Source organism: Mauremys mutica, chromosome 1 (genome assembly GCF_020497125.1).
Source record: "Mauremys mutica isolate MM-2020 ecotype Southern chromosome 1, ASM2049712v1, whole genome shotgun sequence".
Lineage (NCBI taxonomy): Eukaryota > Metazoa > Chordata > Testudines > Geoemydidae > Mauremys > Mauremys mutica.
Window position 1 is genome coordinate 331,668,119 of NC_059072.1, and position 10,154 is coordinate 331,678,272.

Here is a 10,154-nt window from a genome sequence, read left to right on the forward strand (position 1 = left end):
CCTGGAGCATATCCCTAAACTTTACGAGCCTCTAAACCACTGTAAGAGTGGGGAGCAAGAGTCCACTTAAGTAGCAGTTTCACACCACCTGCTCAGCTTAACATTTGACCTTGGAGCTTTCCTGTTCATTCCCTATTGTGCAGGGGTCAGAACTCCCAAAGGAAGCAAGGCCAGCAACAAAGGCTTGAAGAGCTTTTAAAAAAAAATGAAAGCCTACTAGCATTTCTATAAATATAACACACACACACCCCTCTAGTGCATGAGAAGCCTGTCAGAACGGTTTCAAAGGAAATAGAATAACAGGTCAATAACTTTTCCCTTCTGAAAACATAGGGACTGCCTCAGATTCAGAGGGTCTGGTCTATGCTCCAGGCTGTCACCAGTCTCTTGGGAGTGACTTCTTTAATAGGCTGGGTCCCAAGGGCCCCCACACTTCCACCAGGGCAGCCCTGTGGCGTCCAAGTCTCTGGGTACGTCTACACTACGGGATTATTCCGATTTTACATAAACCGGTTTTGTAAAACAGATTGTATAAAGTCGAGTGCACGCGGCCACACTAAGCACATTAATTCGGCGGTGTGCGTCCATGTACCGAGGCTAGCGTCGATTTCCGGAGCGTTGCACTGTGGGTAGCTATCCTGTAGCTATCCCGTAGTTCCCGCAGTCTCCCCCGCCCATTGGAATTCTGGGTTGAGATCCCAATGCAAAAACAGTGCCGCGAGTGATTCTGGGTAAATGTCGTCACTCAATCCTCCATGAAAGCAACGGCAGACAATCATTTTGCGCCCTTTTTCCCTGGATTGGGAGCTCAGCCAAGAATGCAAATGCTTTTCGGAGACTGCGGGGACTGTGGGATAGCTGGAGTCCTCAGTACCCCGTCCCTCCCTCCATGAGCGTCCATTTGATTCTTTGGCTTTCCGTTACGCTTGTCACACAGCACTGTGCTGTGGCCTCTGTCTATCATAGCCTGGAGATTTTTTCAAATGCTTTGTCATTTCGTCTTCTGTAACGGAGCTCTGATAGAACAGATTTGTCTCCCCATACAGCGATCAGATCCAGTATCTCCCGTACGGTCCATGCTGGAGCTCTTTTTGGATTTGGGACTGCATCGCCACCCGTGCTGATCAGAGCTCCACGCTGGGCAAATAGGAAATGAAATTCAAAGGTTCATGGGGCTTTTCCGGTCTACCTGGCCAGCGCATCCGAGTTCAGATTGCTTTCCAGAGCGGTCACAATGGTGCACTGTGGGATACCACCCGGAGGCCAATACCGTCGATTTGCGGCCACATGAACCCTAATCCGACATGGCAATACCGATTTCAGCGCTACTCCTCTCGTCGGGGAGGAGTACAGAAATCGGTTTAAAGAGCCCTTTATAGCGATATAAAGGGCCTCGTTGTGTGGACGGGTGCAGGGTTAAATCGGTTTAACGCTCCTAAATTCGGTTTAAACATGTAGTGTAGACCAGGCCTCTGAGATGGGGCCTTCAGTACCAGCAATCCCTGTCTCTCTCCATAGCTCCCTGCAGCGAATCCAGCCACGCCAGACACCTGTGGAAGGCTCATATACGCAGCTAGGGCACAAAACTCTCAGTGAGTACTGTATTTGCAGAGACAACAGACAGCCTTTTTAATCAAGGTAACAATTTATTGGTCACCTGACTATGGAAACTGAAAGTCCTTAGGTTAGCAAAGAGGCCAAGCCATAATGGATTCCATTTCTGGCCCTCTGTCCTTAGACCTTAGCCCAGAGGTTCCAGCCTCTTCTAGAAGCCAACTGTATATCTACTCCTGGCCATAGTTCAGGCTTTTGTTCTCCAGGTAGTGCCATGCTGAGCTCACAACTTCCCTGGCCGGAGCTTCCCGCTGTTGAGAGTTGGTGCATGAGTCATTGAAGTTTGCACTGTCTGGACCCCTTGCTGAGCTGGGTAGGTTTCAGCCAGTTCTTTAATGACACTATTCATTCCACCCAGGTGGGGAGGTGACACCCCCACACAGTCTTTTAGTCTTCCCCTCCAACCCCCATTGGTTGACAATGCTAAGTATGGGGAGAAATGGAGGCACGCGTAGGATTCATAACAATATTACAAAAAATACCCTTGTCACGTCTTGCCTGTTCAAGCATGAGCTGAGCAGGGTCACTTTAACCAGTGTCGTGGGGAAGTCTGAAAGCACAATTGTTATCCATAGATGCAGGAGTATGGACAAGGGGGGGCAAGCAGGGGTATGAGCCCTCAAATAATCAGTGGGGCACAGAACTCTGGCTCCACGGCAGCAGGGGGAGAGTGAGCTCCTCCAGCCACAGGGGGCGCTGATAGCTCCTCCGGCCCCAGTGCTGTGGTAGGGGTACAGAACATGCTACTCCAGAAGCATTCCTTTGCATGCCCCTGCATAGATGTCATAGCATATTTCCCATCTCCTTGGTAGCTGACCTACCAGGTACTTTCAAGATTCTTACAGCACCAATCTTAGTTTTTATAACACAAGATAGAGCAGTTTCATATCCTCTTTTAGTTCTTGTCTGTCAGCTGACACTAACAGGATGCACATGGGGAGTTTTCATGCAGTCTCCTGAGCCCTTTTGTTACCCCAAAATTTTGGGTTTGAAAACTGGTATGGGATTGTGGCATTACCTTCTCCCACTCATCTGCCAGGGAGCAAGGAGACCTGTGAACCCACATTCTGCCATGTGTCAGCCATCTTGGCTGCAGCCTGGGGTAGGAAGTGACTAGGGTGACCACCTTTTCAAAATGCAAAAAACGGGATACATGCAGGAGCCCTGCTGCCTCCATGGCCCTGCTCCTCTGCTTCCTGAGGCCACGCCCCCTGGCCAGAAGCTGGAGTAAGACAATGGTAAAACCGATCCAAGAACAGCCACCGGCCTGTGGCCCTGCCCTCTGGGGCATGCCACCCGGGGCCGGGGAATGGATCCAGGCCTCCCCACAATGGTCCAGGCTCCCTGGGCGACTCTTACTACTGCCCGGCTCTGGCTTGGCCAGGGGTGGGGTTTGGGGGGAGGGAATGGAGGAAGAGGAGGGCCTCATGGCAAGGAGGCGGGGGGGGGGAAGCCCTACCTCAGCTCCCCACATATACACACTGGGAAGAGGCTGACACCACCCTGAGCCTTGTGCAGGCTCAGGACAATGCTGCAGGGCATCTGGGACAAATGTACTTTTCAGGATTGTCCCACCCAATTAGGGATGGGTGGTCACCCTAGAAGTGCCCCTTTGAGCACTGGTGTAGGTTTGTCCCCCTGCAAAGTTGTTAACCTAGCCATATCGCTGGTGTCCCAAGGTCTGGAGCAGCAGGGATGCAGCGTCCTCCCCCTTATTGGCAGCCCCCTCAGACAAGGTGGCTCTGTTACCAGGCGCAGCCTTATGGCTGCTCTATCCTTGCTCAGCTACAGATATTGCACTGCAGGTTCTTGACTTCCCTCGGGGCAGGCGGGGGCGCTACTGGTGTCAGCTGTCCCCTGTGGGTTTATCAGAATCCCATATCTGGGGTGACCCCACTGGTTCCCTTTCTCAGGACCCAGGCTTAGGCCAGTCCCCTTGTTGATCTCTTCATATCTGGACCTACTGTCTACAAACTGATCTGCCGGTCAGCCAGCACTACATGGATTCTTAGGTGCTTGAGCCACCAGCCACATATTAAGCTCAGGGTCATAGTTCATAGACTTGCTCTAAAATCAATCAAATCATACAATGATTCCGGGGTTGTACTTAGAGATGACCTGCACCTGTGGATGGGGGCGGGGGTAGAGTGAGAGCAGTCGGTTTCAGCAGTGTTACAGAGCATGTTCAATCTGTGTGAGCAGTTTCCACACACGGCTCTTGGATTCTGCTGGTCGGAGGGGTACCTTACTCACTGTTCCTGGGCTCAGGCCTACTGAGTACAGGGACACCGGTGCTACATAAACAGCAGCATGGAACATTCTGAGCCAACAGCTTGTTTGTTCAGCATTCACAGGCGAAATGAGGAAGAGGAGAGAGCATGTTCACTACAACTACAGGAACCCACAAAACACTTGTGGCGCAACTTCCTGATAGTAACATCCCAAAACAGTAGCAGAAAAACCCGGTGGTTTGGTGACAGTCTGGGCTAGCTCCTCAGCTAACAAAGTGGCAGCACTCCACTGAAGTCAATTGAACTGTGCTGATTTATAGCAGTTCAGAATCTTGCCCTGACTTCAGCTGATGACAAATCAGCTCATCAGGTTCAACGGCTGCTGTTTAACAGCATTTTAAAATTTCCCCAAAGCCCGAACACATCTCCTGCCAGTACAAGAAGGGCAGTGGGTTTGGCATGCTGACATTTTACAGCCGCCTGGAGTCTCTTGGGCAGCAGCATTACATAGGAAGTTAGTGTTTATGGTCCCATTTTTGTTTACCACTGTCCGCTGCAAAACTCTTGCACAAAGGGTTGAAGAAAGTTCAATGCTGAGTAGAAACTGTTCTTTTCTATTATTGTATCAGCAACTGAAGCTCTGCCAAGAGCCAGCGCTCAAAAACATTTTCAAAGCTGACTCTGGTAATTTTCAAACACGGCGTTGGGCACCGCATGAAATAAGAACAATAGTTAATTGGTTTATAAAAAGAACAAAAACCACTGGGTCCTCCGAACAATACTTTCCACTATATAGAGATTAATGTCATTAAACCTCATTCCCTTTGCCTTCACACTAAAAGTCTCTTAGGCTCTATGTGCACTGGACCTCAGCCACCCAGCTCTTGGCTTCATTTTACACCACTTTGCTTGCCAACAGTGTCAGCATGAGGAGCATATCTCCCTAAGTGCTGTCTGACTGCTTTTCACAGCAGTAGGACCTGGAACTGGCTCACAGTCATCTACACCAACCTTTAGTTCACAGCAAGCTGGGGTGTAAAGCTACCCTGCACAAATATACCGCACATTAAGAGCCTGGGTGGAACCTGTGGGCATGCACTAAACGTTCCCCAGTGCACTTTGAGCTATGCTGCATTGAAATAGGAGTAGGTCAGTGTTTCTCAAACTATTGTACTGGTGACTCCTTTCACATAGCAAGCCTCTGAGTGCGACCCCCCCCCCTTATAAATTAAAAACATTTGTTTATATATTTTACACCATTATAAATGCTGGAGGCAAAGCGGGGTTTAGGGTGGAGGCTGACAGCTTGCGACCCCCCCCCATGGAATAACCTCACAACCCCCTGAGGGGTCCCGACCCCCAGTTTAAGAACCCCTCGAGTAGATCCAAGCACACTGGGGAATGTTTAGTGTGCAGCAACAAGGTCCACACGCACAGCAGGTTACTACAGGGTAGCGTGACAGCCTGGTTTGCCACAAACTGTTGTCTAGACAAGCCCTTGAACACAATGTCAAGCTGCATTGCACTGATTCATAGACTTAAAGACCAGAAGGGACCATTATGATCAACTAGACTCACCATCTGCATTACACAGGCGGGATCTGCGCATTGGGGCTGCAGGGAAGGGACTGATCAGGACTCTGAGCCAGCTCTTTCTGAAATAAGACATCTGCTCCGTAAAAATCCCAGACAGGTCCTCTTCTTTTGAAAAATCAACCCAGAGTGTGGAGGATCAAACAAAAGGAAATGTCTGGGAAAATCGGATGTATGGTAACTCTTATGCTCATGGCCAGCACATAAACACCCCCTTTGGGAAGGCTAGCCCCAGCCATGGCTCTTCTGCTGGAGGCCCTGTCCCCCCTTGCCCACCAGCACTGTGAGCCCCCTCACAGCTACAGGAGCCCAGCCAAACTACCCCAGCTCCAGGACACCTGCCCAACCTGAGGTCCCACTGCCTTCAAGGGGAGCCAGGGCAGGCCCTCAGGCCATGGCCTGGGCCACAGCCTGAGTTAGGGTAGGCTTACTCTTCCCTGGCCTATGATACCTGCCACCAGAGCCGTAACTAGGTATTTTTGCGCCTGAGGCAAGAATATAAAATTGCGTCCTCCCCAGGGCCGGCTCTTCGGTGGCGGGTGCCTCAGTCCCTTTCAGAGGGAAGGGCCTGCTGCTGAATTGCTGCCGAAGAATGAATGAAGCGGCGGCGGTAGAGCTGCCGCCGAAGCGCCACCGATCGTGGTAGTTTTTTTTCTTTTTTTCTTTTCCCCTCCGCCGCTTTCTGCGCCCCTTGGCTTAGTGCGCCCGAGGCAAGTGCCTCACTCGCCTCGCCCTTGTTACAAGTCTGCCTGCCACCCACACTTATGCTCCCAACCCCCCCCCAAAAATTGCATTTTTGTAGTTTCTAAAATCTGCATATATACTAGCAGCAAAGAATCCTGTGGCACCTTATAGACTAACAGACGTTTTGCAGCATGAGCTTTCGTGGGTGAATACCCACTTCTTCGGATGCAAGTAGTGGAAATTTCCAGGGGCAGGTATATATATGCAAGCAAGAAGCAAGCTAGAGATAACGAGGTTAGTTCAATCAGGGAGGATGAGGCCCTGTTCTAGCAGTAGAGGTGTGAAAACCAAGGGAGGAGAAACTTGTTCTGTAGTTGGCAAGCCATTCACAGTCTAGCTTGCTTCTTGCTTGCATATATATACCTGCCCCTGGAAATTTCCACTACTTGCATCCGAAGAAGTGGGTATTCACCCTCGAAAGCTCATGCTGCAAAACATCTGTTAGTCTATAAGGTGCCACAGGATTCTTTGCTGCTTTTACAGATCCAGACTAACACAGCTACCCCTCTGATGCTTGCATATATACTGCTTCTGCTTCCAGCTGTGGAGATTTTAATGTCTGCAAGATGTTGAAACTATGAGACCAAAGGAACATGAATAACTATCACCACATTTCTCTGATACCCAGACAAGACACCTGCTTACCCTGTATAAAAGTCAGTATTGGTGAGCGATTTGGAATACTATAGGTGAGGCAGCTGAACTCATCAGCTCTCCTGCAAACTCTCTAAGTGATCAGTAGAAGTCTCACTGTTCCATGAAAGAATCCTCAATTCTAATTTGCTAATTGGGCATTAAGTAACTTAATAATGCCTCATATATAGTCCTGTGCACTACTACCAGCAAAGTTCTTTCACAAACTATCTGAAGTCTCTCAAAGAGGGCACAAGGGCATGACAAGAATTTCCAAACTAATTTTATTTTTCTACATCCGATTACTTTAAAGAGTTTTACCCAAATAACCCTATGTACCAGATTTGAAGCAAAAAATTGTATTGCAAAGGTGAGGGAAAGGGTTGAAGAGACAGAAGAACAAAAAGTCTGGTTTATATAAATAGAAATAAATGTATCAGCTTTAACTATAGATCAGCTATCTCTGCTCCATAATTAAAAAAACATGTTAATAGAAAATTAAAACAGCTTTTCACTAGGTGGCAGCATAGGGCTTTTCTAACTACACTCAACTTTTTACCAGCAAAAGCTAGTGGGCCTGTGGAACAATGGATGCAGGAACAGATTTTTTCTTACAATATTGTATTCGTTCAAATGAAAACAAAGAACTCTGAGGTGGCATTTTAGTCAAGCTGGCAGTAATTTCTAAGTCAGTATCTCCAGCATGCTAAAGTTTCTTCCCCTGCTACAGTTGTCAAATGGATTTTGGGACATTAGATGGTCTGGCATTCTATCCAAGGGGGAAAGTATTTGGTAAGGTAGAACAAAGAAATAGAGATGACAGCCGGGATGCATTTGTAATTTTTGTCCCTCCCATCCAGCTTTGAATCTGGTTAGGCAGCCATGTATTTATCCATGGCTTAATCTCAGTTGTAGCCAAATTGGTTTATACATCTAATTAACTAGGGATGAGAAGGCTTAAGGCAGGTTATAAATCTCCTTTTAGGCCAGGTAAACAGCTTCAGTTAAAGTGGTGTTTCTGTATTAGGCAACCGAACAATACTATAACCTGGTTTAGCCATGGCTGAGTTTAATAAAGTGGTCTCAAGCTCAATTTACCTTAGGGCCAGTGCCAGTCCTCAAATCCTCCCAGTGGTCAATAATGTCACTGAAGATGGTGTTCAGAAAATGTTTATATTGTATTTTGTATTTCAAATGTCTTAGAAATAATAAAACTGTCTTACAACTTTATACAATTCTTTGCCGGCCAGAGAGTTTTTAGCGTTTACCAGACACCTAGCAATGCTTCAGTTCTGTCAGTTTGGCCTCAGTGACTGAGCAGTTGAAACCTTCAAGTTTGCAGCAAGGTGTGAATCAGAGAGTTGTGTTTGGTATTTTGACTTTATAGTTATTGTGGAAAAAAGGGACGCTGCCTCCATGGTTTACTCTGCCTGGTGACTAGTGATGTTATCTCTTTCCCTCTCCCGCAGCCCATGGGAGCAGCAGGAGTTGGGGCCTGCAGCAGACATTGCCGACAGCGTGGCTGCACGCCTCTCTCCTTCGCGGGCCGCACTGGCGAGGTTCTCGAGCTGCACATGGCCCACGGGCCGGGACTTTGAGACCCCATAGTTTAATCTAATCTATACTAGTGCAGTTGATTCCACAACTCACTTCAAGATCCCATCTACGTAGGATGTATAGTCAACTGGCATTTTAGATGCCTACAATGTACTGATGTTGTCTATGTGCATAGAACTGGTTTGTTAAGGAATGTATATGTGATGCTGTACAAAATATGGGCCGTGCTCTGGGTTTATAAATCAATATTACAGCACCCATTAAGTCACAGACCTATCCTAGTCAACTTGCCCAGCCTATGGGCTGGCCCCTGAACAACCCCATATCTGAAAGTATTGTAGATGCTCTTCACAGATCTTGTTGTTAAGATATAGATATTCAAGCCTGTCTGTAAACACCTATAGTTTAAGAATGTAGGTATATGTTTATCATTTAGCTACTTATAGAGATATAAAAGAAAGAATCTGCGTAAGGGCCTTCCCTCACTGTGACAGCCTGAGGCTCTGGTCTTAGGCTAATGCCTTTGGCTAAGAGGCAGCCATAAACTGGGAAGTGTGCAGTCATCCTCACATTCCAAACTAACCATATTGAAATAAGGCAATCTGGGGCTGTTAGGAAGGTGATCCAATCTATCACCTCCACAGAAAGGGAAGAGCTTAGAAGATGTAAAAGGAAATTTAGTTTGATAGTTTTCTGTCTGGTAAGAACTCACTTATCAATAGACACAGCTAGGAAACCCTTATGTCCTGTATAGATGTAGTTGTGAAATCCTTACTTCTGTAATATCATTCCCACTTTGCTATGTTTATTTGCATGATCTCTGTCTGGTTCTGTGATTGTTTCTGTCTCCTGTGTAATTAATTTTGCTGGGTGTAAACGAATTAAGGTGGTGGGATATAATTGGTTAGCTAATCGTGTTACGATATGTTAGAAGCAGTTAAGTAAATTTTAGTAGCATGACTGCTTAAGGTACAGCTAAGAATATTACTATATAAATTAGGGGCAAACAGGAAGAAGTTGGGATTCAAAAATAAGGAAAAAGGAACTTGGATTTAAGCTTGCTCGAAGGTCACCCCAATAAACATCGAATTGTTTTCACCTTTGGACTTTAAGTATTGTTGCTCTCTGTTCATGTGAGGAGGACCAGGGAAGTGGGAGAGTGAAGGAATAAGCTCTCTAACACTGATGCAGCCCATTTATTTCTTCTTCCACTAAGACAGCAAGATAAGTCCAGGCTGCACATAAACATATTGGAACTCCAGGCAGTACAAAAAACTTGCCAGGCCTTCCTGCCAAACATCCAAAACTGACACATTTGTCAGACACCACCACCACCTATATAAACAAAAATCCCAAGCCCTTTATGTGGAAGCCGAATATCTTTGGGAATAGTACATCACACACCATATTCTTTTGGCAGCAGCCTACTTACTGGACACCCAGAACACAACTGCCTATGCTCTCAGTAGAAACTTTGCAACTGACCCTGAATGGGAGTTGCATGACTAATTGTAGACATCTTTAGCCAATGGGTACCCTCAGTGACGGATCTTTTTGCATCCCACCCCAATACCAAATGTACCCCAATATTGTTTGAGGGGAGGAGTTGGAACTCAATCATTGGGGGATGCCCTAATCCTCAATTATGCCTTCGCCCTCCCGCACTTACCACGAGTGATCCATACGATCAGACAGGAGAAGGCAACAACCATCCTCATAGCCACATTCTGGCCTCACCAATTTTGGCTTCTGCTCCTCCTCTGCATGTCAAAATACCACACC